The sequence below is a fragment of the Triticum aestivum genome, chromosome 2B (assembly GCF_018294505.1).
Source record: "Triticum aestivum cultivar Chinese Spring chromosome 2B, IWGSC CS RefSeq v2.1, whole genome shotgun sequence".
NCBI lineage: Eukaryota > Viridiplantae > Streptophyta > Magnoliopsida > Poales > Poaceae > Triticum > Triticum aestivum.
The window spans coordinates 16,509,423-16,529,154 of NC_057798.1; the positions used below are offsets into that span (position 1 = coordinate 16,509,423).

Genomic DNA, 19,732 nt, shown 5'->3' on the forward strand with positions numbered 1-19,732 from the left:
ATTGGACGCGTCGCCTGCACGGGCCTCCACAACGCGCGACCGTGGGTGTGGGCCTGACCCCACAGCTGCTGGTCGGGGGCGTGTGGCTGATTCGCTTCATGGATCCGTCTTGGATCAGGAGCCGGAGCCAGCTGGTTCGCTGCATGGATCCGCCTCGGATCAGGTGACGGCTGGATCTTCTGTGGCAGCAACTACTCATGTGCTGCCTACATCTTCTCTTCAGCAAACACGGTCTCGGTCGGGTATTGTCAAAGAAAAATAGTACAATGATGGTACGATAAGGTACGACAAAATCAAACATGCCTTTCTTACCACCACCGGTGAACCACTTCATTTGCATGATGCTCTTGCTAATAAGGATTGGAAGGAAGCTATGGATAATGAATATAATGCACTTATGAAAAATAAGACTTGGCACTTGGTTCCACCAAAGTATGGAGACAATGTTATTGACTACAAATGGGTGTATAAGATCAAAAGGAAGTCTGATGGAAGCATAGACAGGTACAAGGCTAGATTAGTTGCCAAAGAATTTAAACAAAGGTTTGGAATTGATTATGAAGATACCTTTAGTCCTGTTATTAAGTCAACTACTATTCGACTTGTCTTGTCTATTGCTATTTCCAGAGGATGGAGTCTAAGACAGCTAGATGTTCAGAATGCATTTCTTCATGGTGTTCTTGAGGAAGAAGTGTTTACGCGGCAACCACCAGGTTATGAGAATCCTAGCACACCTCAACATGTCTGTAAGTTGGATAAAGCTTTGTATGGTTTGAAGCAGGCCCCAAGAGCCTGATATTCCAGACTGAGTATGCAGTTGCAACGTCTTGGGTTCAAGTTCAGAGGCAGATACATCATTGTTCTTCTTTAATAAAGGCAATGTTACTATCTTTGTGCTTGTTTATGTTGATTATATAATTATTGCTAGTTCAAGTTCAGATGCCACTACTTGCTTGCTTAAAGATCTTAAGCTGGAATTTGCTCTTAAGGACTTGGGTGATCTTCACTATTTCCTTGGTATAGAGGTAAAGCAAGTTAAAGATGGCATACTTCTCTCACAGGAAAAGTATACAACTGATATTCTCAGGAGAGTAGGATTGGGGAATTGTAAGCCAGTTAACACGCCAATTTCTACCTCAGAGAGGCTTACAGTGGAAAGTGGAGAAGGTCTTGGACCAGAGGATGCAACAAACTATAGGAGTGTTGTAGGTGCCTTGCAGTACTTAACACTCACTCGTCCTGATATATCTTATTCAGTAAACAAGGTATGCCAATATTTACATGCACCTAGAACTACTCATTGGACTGCAGTCAAAAGAATTCTAAGGTATCTCAAGTTCTCAGAAGGTCTTGGCCTCAACATTACCAAGTCCTCTTCTATGCTTGTTAGTGCATACTTTGATGCTGACTGGGCAGGGTGTGCTGATGATAGAAGATCTACAGGTGGTTTTGCTGTGTTTCTGGGAACTAATCTTGTGTCATGGAGTGCAAGAAAACAGGCCAAGGTTTCTAGGTCAAGCACAGAGGCTGAATATAAGGCCCTGGCTAATGCTACAGCTGAAGTGATGTGGATACAAACATTACTCTATGAACTTGGAATTAAAACTCCACAGGCTGCGAGATTATGGTGTGATAATATTGGTGCAACGTATCTCTCAGCAAATCCTGTTTTTCATGCACGAACGAAACACATTGAAGTTGATTTCCATTTTGTCAGAGAAAGAGTAGCTCGAAAGCTTCTGGAGATTCGGTTTATTTCCACAGGAGATCAACTCGCAGATGGGTTTACAAAACCCCTTACCAAGAGAAGGTTGAATGAATTTAAGTACAATCTTAACCTTGGCAAAGCTCCTTGAGGTTTAGATTGAGGGGGAGTGTTGGAATAGACGTTTAGGAGTTGTATAGGGATAGAAGTTTGTTTAAATTCTGTAATTCATCTCTATCCCTTCTTCTCGTTCTCATCTCCTTGTAACGACCGATCTGGTCGACCTTCTGATCGTTCTCTCGATCTCCCCTGTAACTTGTATGCCAAGGCTTTTGCCCAATATATACATGTGGCCCGAGACAAAGGGTTCTACGCTTCTCAAATACTTTTACAGGTTCGTCTGGGCAGCATCGTACATTCGAGACCAAAGCCATCAAGCACTTCCTGGCGGCCCGAGAACATGCACGGGTCACCGGCGAAATCGCGTACGGGCTGCCATGGTCGGTGGCGTCCAGTGGATCATAACTTGTGTGCATGATATGAAGAATGAAGAATGTATTGGGGGCATAAAGAACGACGAGATCTGGATGCGGGATTAATAAGACCGAACTATCCCAAAATACCCTTATGCCTTAATATACTACCCAAATTGTGATGTAGTATTGTGGCATCTGAGCCATTAAATCACAGAAATAAAGGGTCCAAATTTATTTGATGTACCGTAATAAAAACATTAAACAGACTAGTAGGAGCAGTGAAGGAATTGGTGTTTCTATTGAAGTGCGTATTTTTTTCTTGTGGTTATCTTTGGATGGGATCTCTTAGCAAAGAACTAGTGAAGTATGTGACCAAGATATCATTTAATAAAATAATTGCGTAGTGAAGTTTAATTTGGTGGCTAAAAAATAAATGCTTTTTTGTTAAAATAACTTAGATAGTTAAGTTTAGGTGATCGGTTAAAAACTACACTTTTTTAAGGAGCAAGTATACTCCTCTAAAGGATAGGAGATGGTTTGCTCATCTAAATTATAAAGGATCGGTTATACATGGATTTAGCTGTACCCCACATATCTCCATGATTTCTAAACCACTCCATTTAATTTACCTATGGTTTTGATCAGAGTATAAAAATATGACTGCGATCTGAGACAAAAGGGTTCAACACTTCCTAAAACAAATGTATGTACTTAATTTATAACGAGAGCGGCGTTTCTGCTCCCGGGCTCCGATGAGGCCGGGCAAAATAAAAAATCATTGAAAATAGAAAAAAAAATTCAAAAAATACTGAATTTTTTTGGAAGCAAGATGCTCATGTGGTGATGTTCGTGCAAAAATTGGTGGAGTTTGGACATTCGAGGAGCGCGCGACAAAAAAGACAAATTTCGGTTCTGTGAGTAAGGTTACTATTCACGCATTGTTTGGACCGATTTTCTCTTTTTTGCCATGAGCTCCTCAGATGTCCAAACAGGATGAAATTTTGCAGGGACATCACACACGTGAACATCTTTCATACAAAAAAAAATCAGTTTTTTTTTTAAAAAGTTCTAGTTTTTTTTTGAATTTACTGTAGCCTGGGAGCAGATGAGACCAGGCACCGAGTTGGATTTTCAATTTATATCAATTTTAATAGAGCGGCGTATTTGCGATGGAATCGCTGGTGATTACAACTCCGTGTTTTGCCTGCCCGAACAGACCATGAAAAATAACCTGTGCATTCGTTATTGCCTGAAGAAAAAAAGACCCATCGAGTATACCAAATAACGGGTTGCACTTGTCTTGCCCTTGAAGTTGGCATTTTTCACATTTTTCCCGAGGGGGAACAAAAAGTGCATAAAGCACCTAACCAAGAGTCAAAGACTGCCTTGTCTGCTTCTTAGGAATGAAAGCTATGTTGCCCCTAACTAATTGCTCATAGTTGAGTGCACCACAGAGATTAATTTTGCCGTTTTTACTCTGCCTGGCTAGCTTATAAGCAACTGATCGACCTTTGTGATGTTAAACTAAGCAGGTTGAGAAGAACAATTTCGCCGGCAGAGCTCCACACAGTGCTGGGCTAGACATTAATTTCCCATTGCAGGTCTCGTCATGCTAGCGATGCTTCCCGCTCTTCCTCTTGTTTGTGAATTATTATTGGTTCACTACGACTGGTAAGACAGGAAGAAGGCAGCAGCACGAATGCCGCCACCAGCCTTCTCCACCGGGACTGCCCATCATTGGGCACCTGCACCTCCTCGGCTCCCTCCCGCACGTCTCCCTCCGCAGCCTGGCCAAGAACCATGGTCCTGACGTCATGTTCCTCCGTCTTGGAGCCGTGCAGACACTCGTTGTGTCATCCCCGCGTGCCGCAAAGGAGGTTCTGCGCACGCACGACCATGTCTTTGCCTCGGGGCCCTGCTCCATGGTTCGGAAATCCTCATGTATGGCTCGTCCGACATCGCCTTTGCATCATATGACGAGCACTGGCGCCAGGCAAGGAAGCTCGTAACCACTCACATGTTGAGTGTAAGAAAGGTGCAATCTTCTCGCAACGCCACCACGGAGGAGGTAATTTTAATGATCTTGCAGTTTTCACGTGGTGCTTGGTCGAAATATTTATATCTCTGTCTGTAGAACTGAAACTATAATTGTTCTAAGTCAAACTTATATATATCTGACCTCATCTAAAGGAAATGTGCTAATTTCTACAACATATAGTATGGAAATACGTTTGATGATCAATGTACTTTAGCACTGTAGATGTTGATATATTTTTATAGACTTTGTTAAACTTAAAAATGTTGGACTTAGGACAAATCTAGAAATTTAAATAGTTTAAACGGAGAGAACATGTTGTATAGGGAATGCCTTATAATGAGTATGAGTGAAGCATGTTGGTCGAGATGCTTGGGAATGTGATGTTCAAAATGATTTCACACAACTTGTAAGTAGAAAGTCTAGTTTTATTGCTAGCCGTCCATAGTGTACAACACATTTCTACTGAATAGTTGTTGACAGCACGATGTGTGGAGGGCCAGTGGAGAATTGGCACGAGGTGGCAGATATGTGTCTTTTGCCTTTTTGAAAAAGAAGTGATGGTGAGGGGTTGAGGGGGTACTTAAGCCGGTAGCGCACGGATGGATCACTTATATAGGTGTTTTTTCTTTCATTGCAATCGAGAATTTCCTCAGAGGAGCCATGAGACTGAGTCTTATGTATTTCATAATTGAGATACTGCTACGTTTTGAGATGCAATAATACAAGTTAACCTTTTCTCGTCGAGTTTGGATTGCCTACCACGAGTGTCACGTTGTAATACAAGTTAACTTCTTACGGAAGGGCGGAGGAGGCTTCCGTGCTACAGTACAGGAAACTCCCTCCAAAATGGCAGTAGTGTACAACACAAAAGCTATCAATCTTTTAAATCAGTTGATGAGATTACCAGGACCAGTGGGAGAGACCGCACGAGGGGATGAATAGTCATTTTTTGTAACATAGGGGAGGGGAGCATGTTCTCACCAAAACTACCATAGTTTAGGGGCAAAGCACAAGAGCTGGTGAAGATGGTGAAGTGGTACACTACAAGCAGGTTCTAGGAATAGGCAATGTTGGATGACAAAATGGCCAGTCTAGTGACAACAAAGGTCATGGCTTTACAAATCCATCAAGGAGAACCTCATCCTACTCAACAATGGCGACAATCTGGAAAAGAGGTGAGGGCCTACAAGATGGTCTTCTAAATAAACCCATGGATAGACAACATCCACTAATTAGGAGATTCTACATTTCTAAAAAAATGGGAGTGAGATATTTTTCGTTAATCAGTATTTTACCATCACATATCTCCCAATTTATTAAATCGTTTTCTACTGTTGAAACTCGTTGGTAATTTTGTTATCGCAAACTTATCCATATTGTCATAATAATTTGTACTACACTGCATCAGAAATGAAATTAAAAAAATTGGCTGCCATATGCCCTCCCCTAATAATGTCATAAATCTTAGCTAGTCTCATAGTTTAAGATGCATCTCATCATAGGTGAACATGGTGATGACCAAGATTAACGAGGCCGCTGCTGGAGGTGCTGCAATGGACATGAGTAGGTTTCTGAAGTCACTCATGTATGACATGGCATGTCGGATTGTGTTGGGAGAGTCCTTCCGGAAAGAAGGACAGAGCAAGCTACTTCGAGACCTCATAGACGATACCTCACGAATACTAGGAGGTTTCCACTTGGAGGTATACTTCCCAACATTGGCTAGAGTTGGAGTGCTTCAGAGGGTGGTTTGTGCAAAGGCTAAGAGCGTGAGGCGTAGATGGGCCTATTTGCTGGCTAAGTTGATCGATGAACGTGTGAGCATGGACAAGTCAACAGTTGATAACAAGGATGGGGATTTCATAGATATTTTGTTGTCTTTTCAGCTTGAGTATGGTCTCACAAGAGAGCGAATGAAAGCTCTCCTGACAGTAAGTACAAATGATACCTTCCAAATTATATATGTTGGTTTATGTATATCTTATATGACCTAATTAATTAATATCCACAGGATGTATTTTCCGGTTCAACAGACACGTTATCTAACACTCTCGAATTCACCTTGGCCAAGTTGATGAGGAGGCCATGCCTATTGGGGAAGCTACAAGATGAAGTGAGGAGTATCGTACCCCGGGGACAAGAATGTATAACCGAAACCGACATAAACAAGATGGCGTACTTAAGGCAGTCATGAAGGAGTCACTTCGGGTGTATCCTGTTGCACCTATCCTTGCTGCACACCTTGCCACGGCTAACTGCAACATTGATGGGTACATGGTTCCTGCTGGGCACACATGTCTTAGTCAATGCATGGGCCATTGGCAGGGACTCCACCTCTTGGGGGATGCAGAAGAGTTCATACCTGAAAGATTTATATATGAAGATAGTGATGTGGATGTCAATTTCAAGGGGAATCATTTCCAGTTCTTGCCATTTGGGTCATGACGAAGGATGTGCCCTGGCATGAACCCCGGGATCGCCAATTTTTAGCTTATGTTGACAAACCTCATGCACCATTTTGAATGGGAATTGCCTCCAGGGGTTGAGACTAAAGACATTGATATGACAGTGGTCTTTGGGCTAACTGTGCGCTGGAAGGAGAAGCTACTATTAATTCCAAAATCATGCCAGTAGATGCAAGAATAAAATATAAGTCGAATACTTTGTGTTATTGCTATATTGTTGCAAATAAAGGAAGGGGAATTCCTACTTGTTGTAAATCTGTTTAGAAAGTTTTTAGCGGTGGTTGATCTTCAGCCCAAAAAATTCTAAGAGGGCCCAGAGGATCTGGTTAACTCTGTGAGCTTGATCAGCAGCGCCAAACAGCCCCCCTCCCCTATTCCCCATGCGACTCAAGGGGGTGTAGGTGGCAACCACATTCAAAGGCCGCCAAACACGTTTTCTGCAACCAAAGTGAATAGGAGCGGGGAAATAGCGCCTCTCCCCCAGCAGCGCCAAACAGCCCCCTCCCCTATTCCCCATGCGACTCATGGGGGTGTAGGTGGAAACCACATTCAAAGGCCGCCAAACACGTGTTCTGCAACCAATGTGAATAGGTGTGGGGAAATCCCCCCCCCCCCAGCCCACAAACACAGGACTTGTGCTTGACCATACGGAACGATAGTGTGCACCCATCTAATCTAATTAGCTTGTAATTTCTTTGCCATAAGATCTCTGCCAGACAAGAACCGAGTGCAGCTTAGTTGTTCTGGTTCTTTGTGGTGGAACGAGCCCACACCATGCGTTCAAGTGCTCACACTTTCCTAGATTTATTTCAGACTTTCAATAGAAGTTCATGCAGTGGAAGATATCGTTCCCCTCAACTAAAACATAACCGTTAAATAAACCATGGCCAAAGAGTGTGGGTGGAGACGACAATAAATTTCAGAAATAGTTTGTATCAATTTTTAACTTTTATTCATTATAAAAGTGCTATGCACCATTGCAAACCAATACCATTATATTATTACTTCTGGAGTGAAAATGTGTAACATTGTGAAAGAACGAGAGATTTTCGCTCCAAGTTGCACCAAATTAATCATCTTTGCCCTCCGCGTCTACATCTAGCAAAGAGAGAAGAAATGATATTTTCTCGAAAATGTTTTTGTAGTGAACAAACTCAGTGTTGGAAAGAAGCATGTGCTCTTTTAGTGAGTTGAGCGAGTAGAGCATCTTATTATTATTTGAGAGAAGCGGGACAGATCCTTTTTGGTTCAAAACCAACTTCTAACTGCCGCACACAACCTCTTGAGCTTGAAGTTGAACATCGTATTGGCATGTGCTTCCCTCGTGCAGTGCCTCTGTGAGAAACAAAAAAAACATGTTGCCCATGGTGCTTTTGTTGAATTCAACCCGCATATTGATGTGATCAGATGCAACCAATGAAAGCGCAATAATATATGTTTAGAAAAAAATCATGGTTCCAATATTTGTTGATGGCACTCCCTTTAATTTAACAATTATGATAAATTCCCCAGTTACTAGTCTAGATATAGCATCCATTTGGGATCTTAATATTAGCAAAGCCAAGCCTAAGAATCGAATCGCTAAAAGTATACGTGAGTATCCACATTATATTTGAACTATTATGGTCATGTACATATGTGTACATGTTCAAGTCTCCTAATAACAATGGGGGGCCATAAATCCGACAAGCCGACATTATCCAGGAAGGTGTCCTGCAACTCATGTCAACCCAAGGCATAAACAGTTACCACAAGCATATTTTTCCCTATTCGTGTTAACAATGAGGTGGTCACTTAAATTGCCAGTATTATGAAATGTCATGTTATCTCCCTGCCATCAATCTATTTGTAGGTTGCCCTTGTGTATGTGCCGAATCCCTCAACAAATGCTATACCCGGCTATCCAGCGAGTCAATGAGTAACATGCGGGATTGAATGCCAAATGTGTTTTTAAGAATAATGCCAAATTTAATTTACTATAACCACACTGTTATGATGATTAATGTTATATTATCCATATATGTCATGTGTAAAATGGTATGAGGATAACATGAATAAAATCAAGAAGTTGTGAAGTTTTTTTCTTTGGCAGGAGGAGGAGAGGCATGGGAGTATGATATTATCCTAAAAGATTTGATGGCCTCGGTGTCAGAGATTTGTGAGCTCGTAATCCTCTCTGTACGCCCGCACCTCTCACGCGTGAGGGGTGGGGGCTCCAGCGGAAACTCTAGTCGCCGCCACCTCCATCCTCTCCATCTGCTCCCCCGCCTCCATCAGAGGAAGCCGGCAGGCAAAGCCTGCTTGGCCAACGGTGGTGGCGGGGATGTCTTCTCGTGCTGAGATACCTCGCACGGGGAGTGCTCCCGTTGGCACGACGCGGTGGCCCCAGACGACGTGTCTAGGCGGCGGAGCTTGGGAGCCGGGCCAACGGCCCCAGTGCTGGTGGTGGTCCAATCGAGGTGGCCGTGTGAGCAGCGCTCGGGAAGACCCGCGGCGGCGGCGAGGTCTTGCGATGGCGGATGGTGGCGGTAGGGCAGATCAGGCGCCTCTCTTGCCACGCGCTCCCCTCCCCTCCTGCTGGATATGGTGTCATGGTCTCCGACAGCTGGTGTCGGACGGAGCGGACTGGTCGTGGCCATGGTGGCGGCAGGTTGTTTTCCCCATGAGCTGCGCCTGACGTCTTCTGAGATCCAACCTAGCTGCGACCAGTTGTACATATGCCTCGTGCAGGGCGGCCCTCGTCTTCGGCAGCGCCCGCCTCCCTTGATCTGTGGTGGTGGCTCCGGCATGGCGGTCGTTGAGGCAACGATGGTCTTGTCACTGTAAGTGCATCTAGTGCCACCCCTAGTTGGTTTTGGAGTATTGACGACAAAGTTGGTTGAGGGACTAATGCGTTTGTGAGAATTGCAGGATAACGCAGGTAGTGTCCCTCATTGATTCAGTTTACCTACCGGAGATGACCCATAAAAATGTATGAAGACATTGAAGACAATGGTGGTATGAGAAGATATTCATATTGAAGACTATGACATGAGAAGACATTACGTGAAGACTATGAAGCGCGAAGACTGTGTGGTTTCGTTGTCTCCTTTTCTTCTTTGTTGAGTCATAGGAACCACCGTACTGTTAAGTGGGATCCAATTGAACTAAGTCAGAGTGACTGAAGTGATGCTCAACCCAAATCCTATGTCTTCGAGCGAAGACAATGAGAGCAAATCTTATCCAGAGCTGGATGAGTCAGCTTTGCTTGTAGCCCAAGTAAAGTTGACGTGCGTGTTTGAAATCTGACCCTTGGAACACGTGTCAGTTCCTTAGTGACCCAGGGTCATTTCGGACAAATCAGGTCGGGTTGCCTTGTGGCTATAAATAGCCCACCCCCTACACCATAAACTGGTGGCTGCTTAGAGTTTGTGCACGGCTTTTGTCATTTGAGAGCAACCCACCTCGAAGCATTTGAGAGAGAGAAATCCTTGCGAGGACAAAGCCAAAACACCCAGAGCCAAAGAGTGTTAGGCCTCATTGAAGTCTTTCTGTCTGTGTGACCTGAAGACTTATTACACTTGAGGACTGTGAATCCTCCAGCCATTAGGCGTCGCGTTCTGAGCATCCAAGAGTCATTGTGGATTGCCGGTGAACGAAGTCTGTGAAGGTTCGGAAGTCTACCTTGAAGACTTACCAGAGTGATTGGGCGAGGACTAGGTGTCCTTAGCTCAAGGGGAATAAGGTGAAGACACGGTCTTCTGAGTTAAATCTCAGCCTCCCTAACCAGACGTACAGTTGTCACAGCAACTGGAACTGGTCCAACAAATCCTGTGTCTTCAACAAGCAACTGGTTCTATCCTTTCCATCCTTTACTTAAGTTTGTCTTCGTGAAGTCGTTGCCTGTCTGCCATACCTATTTGACTTCATTGCTTGACTACTACTGTTGATAGGCTTCATACTATCTTCCATCCTGATCCTTACTACTTAGCTGCTATTAGTCCTGTACCTTCACATCATTGCATACTTGACTATGGCTTGCTTATGGTAGTTTATCTTCCGCTGCATATCAACTAGGTCATTTCTATTGTTTGTCTTCGAAACTTCCAAGTTTTGAAGACTTTCGTAAAAATCACCTATTCACCCCCCCCCCTCTAGTCGGTACTAGCACTTTCAGTCACTGGTCTAGCTACACCGCGTCTGGACTATTGGGGCCGGGACGATAAGCTAGATGGTGGAGGTGATTTAGATTTGATTGGTGGATAGTGGCATATATAGATTGTTCTGCTGCGACTTCCTATAGATCCACAACAGCGGGGGTCATCAGAAAGACTTAGGGAGGTTTTATCCCTTGATGCGGTGGATGACTTCAATGGTGGGTTACAAATTATGGACGATGACTTGACACAGAGGGATGTTTGTGGAGTAGCGGCGGTCCAATTGTAGCTGCTGGGATAGTGGAAAAGCGGTGGAGATAACACATGTGAAATTTGGATGGTGGTGCTGCGTTCACCCAGTCTCAAGCTCAGGGGCGCAAGCCTAGGACAGACCCGAGTGGTTATTCCTGGCAATGACGATGTTTTTTTTTACTTCATTACCTTGTTGGAGGCATTATCGGATATGTTCAGACTGATTCTTCAGGGTAAAAACTTTGACAATGGCCTTTGTGGTTGGATCTGGTGACGACGTCGTTTGAGTGTCACTTCGTTTCTGAAGGCGTTGCCGTTGAAGATCTTCTTCATCCATGTGGTGTCAATAGTTGTTGCGGATATGGTCTCAGTTGTAGTTTGTCGATCATTCATTTGATCGCTTTGGGGCTTATTTCTTGTTTCTTTTTCTTTTTTGCACACGTGCACATAGCTTTTGGCTTATGACTTTGCTAGTTCTCGGTGTGTTTTCACGTGTGTGTGTGTGTGTGTTGGGTTGGCTGTTTGCATCTTAGTTATGCAGACACCGGGTGTGTTTTTGTGTTCTCAGTGTGATGTATCCTCTTGATGCTGCATTTGAGCCAATAAAATCCATCCTTTATCGAAAAAATCTTACATGGCGCTGGTATTCCATAATGGGAGGAATGAGTGCAGGATTTACTGAAAGAAAAAAATGTGATACTTTTCTAGTCGTAGGTAGGGCTACCTATCTAGTTTTGTGCTTCGGGCGTACCGGATTCAATAGGCTAGGTTATAGCTAACATAATTTTTTAAGAACTAGCCGCCTATAAGCCTCGCTAGTAGTATTCCTGCCCAGTGCCGCCGCGGTAAGAGGGAGGCAAATGTTCTTCAAAATAACTGGGCGTAAATAAAAAGTGTCGGGATGCTCTCGAAACCAATTCACTTGAGTGAGACAGAGGAGAGTGGAATTTCATATGCAGGGATAAAATATATCGATCAACGAAGGAACGCCAAAAGCAAAGGCAGCTCTATGGTCCTCCTTTTGCAAGAAAGGAGAATTCCACTTTCAATTGGCTTGCACAATCCGATGCACCTCTTATGTAGCCCTCTGAAACATAGTACACTAGTAGAAAAGGGGGCATTTGTCCCGGTTCGTAAGGGCCTTTAGTCCCGGTTCATGAACAGGGATTAATGGGTCGTTACTAATACGCCCCCCCTTTAGTCCCGGTTCTAACACGAACCGGGACAGATGGGCCTCCATGTGGCCTGTGCGCCGAGCCCAGGCAGGGGGGCCTTTGGTCCCGGTTTGGTGGCACCAACCGGGACCAAAAGGCATCCACGCGTCAGCATTTCAGTGGCTGGGGTTTTTGTTTTTTTTTTGAAGGGGGAGGGGGTTGGGGGTTTTGGGGGGTTAATTTAGGTGTTTCATATATTGTGTTAGCTAGCTAATTAATAGAGAGAAGTGTCCTCTCTTATGGCCGTGCTTGGTCGACGCTACGTACTATACATAGAGAGGCCCACGACACGCTAGCTAGTAAGAAAATGAAGGGAACCATTAAGTACAGAAGTTCGTCATGCATACCGAGAGAAGTGATCGATCGACCTCTCCTTCTCTGAGAGATTGGTCGAACAACAAGTTTTCGTATTATCTTTCCGACGCTACTGGCTACATACATATACAATATGTAAGATCTCTTAATTACAATCCCCTAGCAATTGAAATCAACTTCCACATGGTATTCTCCGGCTTTATTGATGACGTGGTCAAGAAAGAATCCCGCCAATTCCTCTTGAATTGCTTTCATGCGATCTTGTTCTAGGAGTTCATTCCGCATCTTCCACGTCTAATTTGAAGAAGGGGGTTAATTAATACATATATATGAATGAAATTCAACAGAAATGATGGTGTAATAAAATGAAATTGTGAATATTATTGCTTACGCACTTCATATTGTCTTTTAGAGTAGCCCCGCTTATTTTTCAAAGTCGCGTTGTAGATGAACTCGCACACGTAGTATCCACAGAAATCATTCCCTTGTTCCTGCCACAAGCACTTTACGAGAAATAGAGGTCAATCAAACTGATAATGAAGCATTATAAATGGCATTGATGAAAGTATAGCTATAGAATCAACGGGAGATGCGCGCAACTAGCTAGCCAGTAGTACTTACTTTCAGGTATGTATGTCGCAGCTCCTTCGGCAGTCCCGGAGCTTCTGCGGTGAACTATTTCCAAACCCTACAAGACAAAGAAAATAATTATTATTACTTGAGATATCAGGAAATGAACAAAAAGTTGCCGATATGGTGTGATAATGATCGATTGAACTTACTTGTTGAGCAATTCAGTCATGTCCGCATAGGTTTCGGGAACTTTTCGTCTCGAGTCTAAGACGGTTACTAGTCCCCGCTCAAGCTTAATCTCCAGAAGAACATAGTGGAAGCTGCGCACGCATGCATAACTCATCAATTACATTACTATAACCTCGCTCGAGTAATAAGGGAAACCGAATATGCACACGACAGTAACACTCACTTGAAGTTGTAAGGAAAGAGTATAGTATCTTTGTTTTGATTTTTGATCAACGATTGTAGCAAGTTGGCCTCGGCCTCTTCGGCGTGCTTTTTAACCTGAATATCATCTATGATATTTGTGTTAATGAACCCAATATCATACATTTCTTGTTTTCTGCACTCGACAATCTTTAATCTGCATAATATATTGAGGATAATTAATTATAAATACATGCAATGAAAGAGCCGAGCTATATATAGTGACTTATTGACAGAAATAGTACTTACAGACAGTAGCAAAAGACCGTTAATTTATCGAGGGCCTTTTGATTGAAGAACGCGAAGAATTCCTCAAATGGGACATCCAACAGATCAGTTCCAATGAGGTTGTGCTCCTCTTTAATGTTTAGATACAAACTATTCGTCCCCCCAGACTCTCTGCAGGTTTTCATGTACCAATTATGGAATCTTCCTATCATCGTTGTTAGAGATTTTTCACCTTTGACGAGAGGCTTCCCGTACTCGTATCTGTGTTCGTCCACCTCCATGAAATCAGGAAGTTGATCGTCAGGCAGGTAATCTGATAGATTGCCATAACCGGCCACCATCCCCGGAGCATTAGCGACGATGTCGCCGCTAGACACATTGAGCGGGGGGCACGATTGATTTGTTTGTTCACCGAGATGGGCAATTTTTTTCGCAGCTGCTCGTTCTCTTGACCTTTGATGTCTGACAATACTTCCCGACCGCTCCGCTTGGAGATATGTCCGTTCAGTAATGCACTCATAGTTGGTTCTCGGTGGAGACTTTGCCGGTTTCCTCAGGGCATCGAGAGTGCGCTTTGCTTTCACCGGATCTACCTTCTCCTCCGGAGGTGGATGTCTCTTTGCTTTCAACCCTTCAAAGAAGTCGTCCGCTTCGGCCCTACACGATCTTCACGTTTTCCTCCATGGTCCTCTCGTACGGTAACTTCTCTAGAGGCTTGAGAGGAGGACCGTATCTGTATTGCCTCCCGCCTCTGGCTGTACTGCTAGACGCCGGAGCAGACGGAGCGGCTGCGGCGTCTGTCTTCTTTCATGCTTGCTTACGAGGCGGAGGAGAAGGACTACGACGCGCCGGAGCAGCCAGGGCGGTGGCGGGTCTCTTTCGCCCTTGCTGGCGAGGCGGAGAAGGAGGAGGCTGCTAGCTGCTTGGGCGCGCCGGCGTAGGCGGAGAAGGAGGCGGAGTGCCGCCGCGTGCCGGAGAAGGAGGCCCAGTGCCCTGATTGTCACTCGCCGAAGGAGGAGGCGGTGGAGGAGGCGGAGTGCCCTGACTCGCCGGAGGAGGAGGAGGCGGAGGCGTCCAGTTCAGAAGGTTGATGAGCTCCTTCCGCCATAGGCATGGAGTCTTCAGAGCATAACCCAGCCTAGTCTCCCCTTCACCGGTAGGGTGGTCAAGCTGGAGGTCCTCAAATCCCTCCGTTATTTCATCCACCATCACCCTAGCATATCCTTTTGGAATCGGTCGGCAGTGAAAAGTTGCGCTGGGTTCGGTAGGATAAACAGAGCCAACAGCCGCCTTGACCTTCAAATTCATCCATCGCGTCATAATGAGGCAATTTTGAGACTCCGTGATAGCATCCCCGGGATAGCTGGCAGGAGCTGTCAAGACATGCTCCGGCTAAAGCTGCTCGGTGGAAGCCACCCTGCTTCTCCGCTGAGATGGTGTGGTAGCTTCGGGGGAAGCTTCGGCAAGTCATTTGCTGCGATCTGCTTCTCGTTCCTCTAGCCCCATTACCCTTTCGTGCAGCGCCTGCAGTTGGCCCTGTTCCAGTTTCTTCCTCTTCTCCTGGGTTTTGTAACCCCCTGCATCCGGAAAACCAACCTTCCACAGAATGGAGCCTGGCGTGCCTCGTGTCCGTCCAGGGTGCTCAGGATTCCCGAGGGCCATTGTGAGCTCGTCCTTCTCCCTGTCTGGAACGAACGTCCCTTGCTGCACTACATCGATATAGTGACGAAGCTTGGTGACTGGTATTTTCAGTTGCTCGTCCGTCCAACGACACTTCCCTGATACAGGGTCCAAGGTTCCGCAAGCCCCGAAGAACCAAGTCCGGCAACGGTCTGGCGAGTTCATTGTCTCTGGTTCGATCCCTTTATCAAGCAGATCATTCTCAGCCTTGGACCACTTAGGCCGGGCTTTGAGGTAGCCACCTGACCCCGCGCGATGGTGAAACTGCTTCTTCGCGGCATTTTGCTTTTTTGTCGCCGACATCTTCTTACTCTTTTCCGATGTCTTATGGGCCACAAATGCGGGCCAGTGATCTTTGATCTTCTCATATTTGCCGATGAATTCTGGTGTCTCTTCTTTGTCGACAAACTTGTTCAGCTCTTTCCTCCACCTCCTAAATAGGTTTGCCATCTTCTTAAGACCACAAGACTTGATTAATTGCTCTTTAGCTGGCTTCTCCGGATCCTCCTCTGGCGGTAGGGTGAAATTTGCCTTCAGCTGAGTCCAAAGATCATCTTTCTGCATATCATTGACATAAGACACCTCAGGGTCTTCCTCCTTAGGCCTATACCATTGTTGGATGCTGATCGGGATCTTGTCCCTAACAAGAACCCCGCACTGAGCAGAAAATGCGTTCTTTGTCCAGATGGGTTCAATCGGTTCGCCGTCGGGCGCGATTGCTGTGATCTCCAACCTTTCATCCGAGCTCAACTTTTTGTTTGGGCCTCGTCTCCTTACCAAAGTTGTGCTTGATCCGGAGGGCTAGAAAAAGGAAGAAAGACGAGAGTTAATTAATATGTGTACATATACCAAAACAATGAATGCATCAACTAACTAGTCAGCACGGGCTTAACTAATATATATATACCTGGCCGGACTCGGTTCGGTCACCAGAGCAGTCAGCACGGTCTCCTTCTTGTACCTCCATTGGGTCACCGGAGCCATCATGAACATAGCCCTCTTCTTGTACCGGCATTAATGGGCCGGAGCCATCATGAACATAGCCCTCTTCTTCACCCAGGCCTTCCTGACTATCGGTGTCGTTGAGAAATGACGCAACGACATCACTTCCTTGTGCGATTATGTCCCCCAACATCGCTTCTGTTGCTTCGTCTCGGGAGTGCTCCATAGTTTCTGGAAATATTTACAACATGTCAATTATTATTCAAACATGGTACAGATGGATATATATTAGTGGCAAACATAGAACTAGCTAGCTAATCACAATAAGGAATCATCTTAGTGGCCTCGACGCTGCTTCTCTAGGGTTTGGGGTGGCCTCGACACAATGCTTCAAGGGTTTGGGGTGGCCTCGACGACAACGCTCTTTTAACTTGGTAAATTTGGGTGGCCTCGAGACAGTTAATTTGTAGGGGCACGGCGGGAGGGGGTAGGAGACCGACATTGTTTTCTCTCTAGGGTTTGGGTGTCCTCGAGAGTTTTGGTCGAGCGAGAGGGCCGAGGGGGGTGCTGCTGTGGTATAAGTTATCACGGTCGAGAGGGGGTATATATATCGACCGCCCCTCATGTCGAAGTTATCCGGGAGGGGGTTATATCGACAACGACGCGACATACATATACATGGGAAGATAATTTTATCGGGGAGGGTGTCACACCCTAGCTAGTCATGCATTAGAGTGTTGCATCATGTTTACTCTTTCATCAGAAACTTGAAATGGGGATGACAGAACCCCCAGTCCCCTCTGAAACCAACTAGGGTTACTAAAATAATTTTTCAATGAACCTGAAATGCCCTTCTAAAATGCCCATCATTTTTGCCTTGGTTCAGAACCTCTGCCAAAAGTGGTGCACATTTTCCTAGGCCATCCTAAGGTTTTTGATTTAAATCATAAATATTTGAATTTGGGCATTTAAAATAATATAAAATATTTAAATGCTCAAATATCTCCAAACTAAAATGTTTCATGTTGGAAATAATCCAACTATGGACCAGGAGTAGTTTGGTGATTTTTGGAGTTGCCTACGCTGTCAGGACCCCGACTCGATGTCACATCGATCTAGCTGGTAACACCTCATATCACTTTGCGGCCTCACGCACGGTATCCCCACGGGTGTCGTCTTACCTTTTCCCGGGACCGTTTGCGCCTTTTGGCTCACGTATATGATAGTGTCGCTAGCATCCATATGATAAAGAGCCCGGGCTGACATGACTAGTCGTAAACCCAAAGTGGCACAGACTTACAGGGACAGGCATTCATGACCCAACTTCGAACGTGTCGGTCATCAGCAAGTGGGTCCGGGCTGTAGCACTGGGCTAGCAGGACTCCGGTAAACCGGGCTGTAGCGGGCTAACAGGACTCCGGTACTCAAAGCGTGACATTTCCCCGAAGGGACAGACACAGGAACGAAGAAGGACACATGCCGGCCAGCCTAAGTGTTCCAGAGCAGTAGCAAGCTACCATGGCTCAGCGGTAACACTAGGAGACATTTCCCGGTAAGAGAGGCTACTAAAGATAAACAACTAGATAGTCAGATCCCACGCATACCAAGCATTTCAATCATACACACAATATGCTCGATATGTGCAAATACAACGAAGCATCACAACATGACTCTATGACACAAGTACTTTATTTAAGGCTCAGGGAGCCATACATAACATACACAAAGGTACGGGTTTCACGACCCAACATACAAGTCATACAGTCATACAAGCCAACAGCGGAAGTAACTTGTCTGAGTACAGACAACTAGTAAAATAAAAGAGGCTTGGAAAGCCTAGCTATACTACGTGGTCCTCCACAAGTTCAGGGTCACCACCTGGGTCCTTAGCCTACTCGTTGATGTCAACGTCTACATAGAACCCATCAGAAGGGGTTGCAGTGTCTTCTGTAAAAATGTAGATTATAGCAACATGAGTACAAAGGTACTCAGCAAGACTTACATCAGATCCTATATACATGCATAGTATCAAGAAGGGTTGGTGGAGTTATTGCAGCAAGCCAGCTTTGACTCTTGGCTAGGCTATCCTACGATACTCCAGCTTGAAATAGTTTTGCGCACACGAGTCCACTATTCACCACTTCAATACACTACCGAGGATCCACCTCCGTCTTCCTACGGAAGAGCCATCCTCGGCACTCACACTTATCTTGAGGCTTTTAGTAGTTTCCATTTACTTGTCTATGAACTGTATAGGCAACCAAGTAGTCCTTTACCGCGGACGCGGCTATTCGAATAGATCATGTTAACCCTGCAGGGGTGTACTTCTTCACACACGCTCTCACCACTTATCGTTGCTTACACGACATGTACTCGGCAACCTTCAAGCGGAAGCCCAACGTGGGTGTCGGCCACGACCTACCTAATCACCTAAGCCTCCAGTCCAGGTTTATCGCCTATTCAGGTTCCATCCGCAGGGAGTCCGGCCGAGGTTTCCCATACGGCCCCGAACGATGTGAACAGGGTTCCCAAGATACCTAACGGGTATTCGGTACACCGTGCCACGTACCTACCGTATCACAGCCCACCCCTACGGTCAGCGCTGTCCACGGCCTCCAGTAGGCTACAAACACCAGAAACTACTTGCAACTCCTGGACGGAGAACTAGGGTGAATAAGAAGCCGAGAGGGTCCATTGGTTTCGGGCCCAATGCATGGTAGTAGCTGGTTCTTAAATCACACATACAGATCTCAGTGCTTAAGGTCGGCTTCAATGAAACAACCCACCATGTACTCCTACATGGCCTCTCATCGATACCTTTACCAAATCGTGTTCACCACACCACTCTCACTACCGACATAATCATTTCACTCTAGCCCATCACCCAGATGAACCAGACCTGACACGACTCTAAGCATAGCAGGCATAGCAAGGTAGGAACAACACATACATATGGCTCAATCAACTCCTACACATGCTAGTGGGTTTCATCTAGTTACTGTGGCAATGACAGGTCATGCAGAGGAAATGGGTTCAACTACCGTAGCACACAGCAGTTTGAATCGCGTTGTCTTAATGCAGTAAAAGAGAGCAGGAGCGAGAACATGGGATTGTATCGATATGATCAAATGGTTGGTTGCTTGCCTGATGGTTCGATGCACGGGTACGGTTCTTCGTTAGGGTAATCACGGTACTCCTCGGGAACAGATCCTGTCGCAAAGGACATCGATACACAAGCATCACCAAACAATGTGCAACAATATGATGCATGCATGAAAC

General features: G+C 45.4%; 1 pseudogene; it reads left to right on the top strand.

Annotated features, from left to right (window-relative positions):
• LOC123038768 (indolin-2-one monooxygenase-like) overlaps positions 1-6,686 on the top strand; it is an 8,705-nt pseudogene extending 2,019 nt beyond the window's left edge.
• The last annotated feature ends 13,046 nt before the right edge of the window (positions 6,687-19,732 follow it).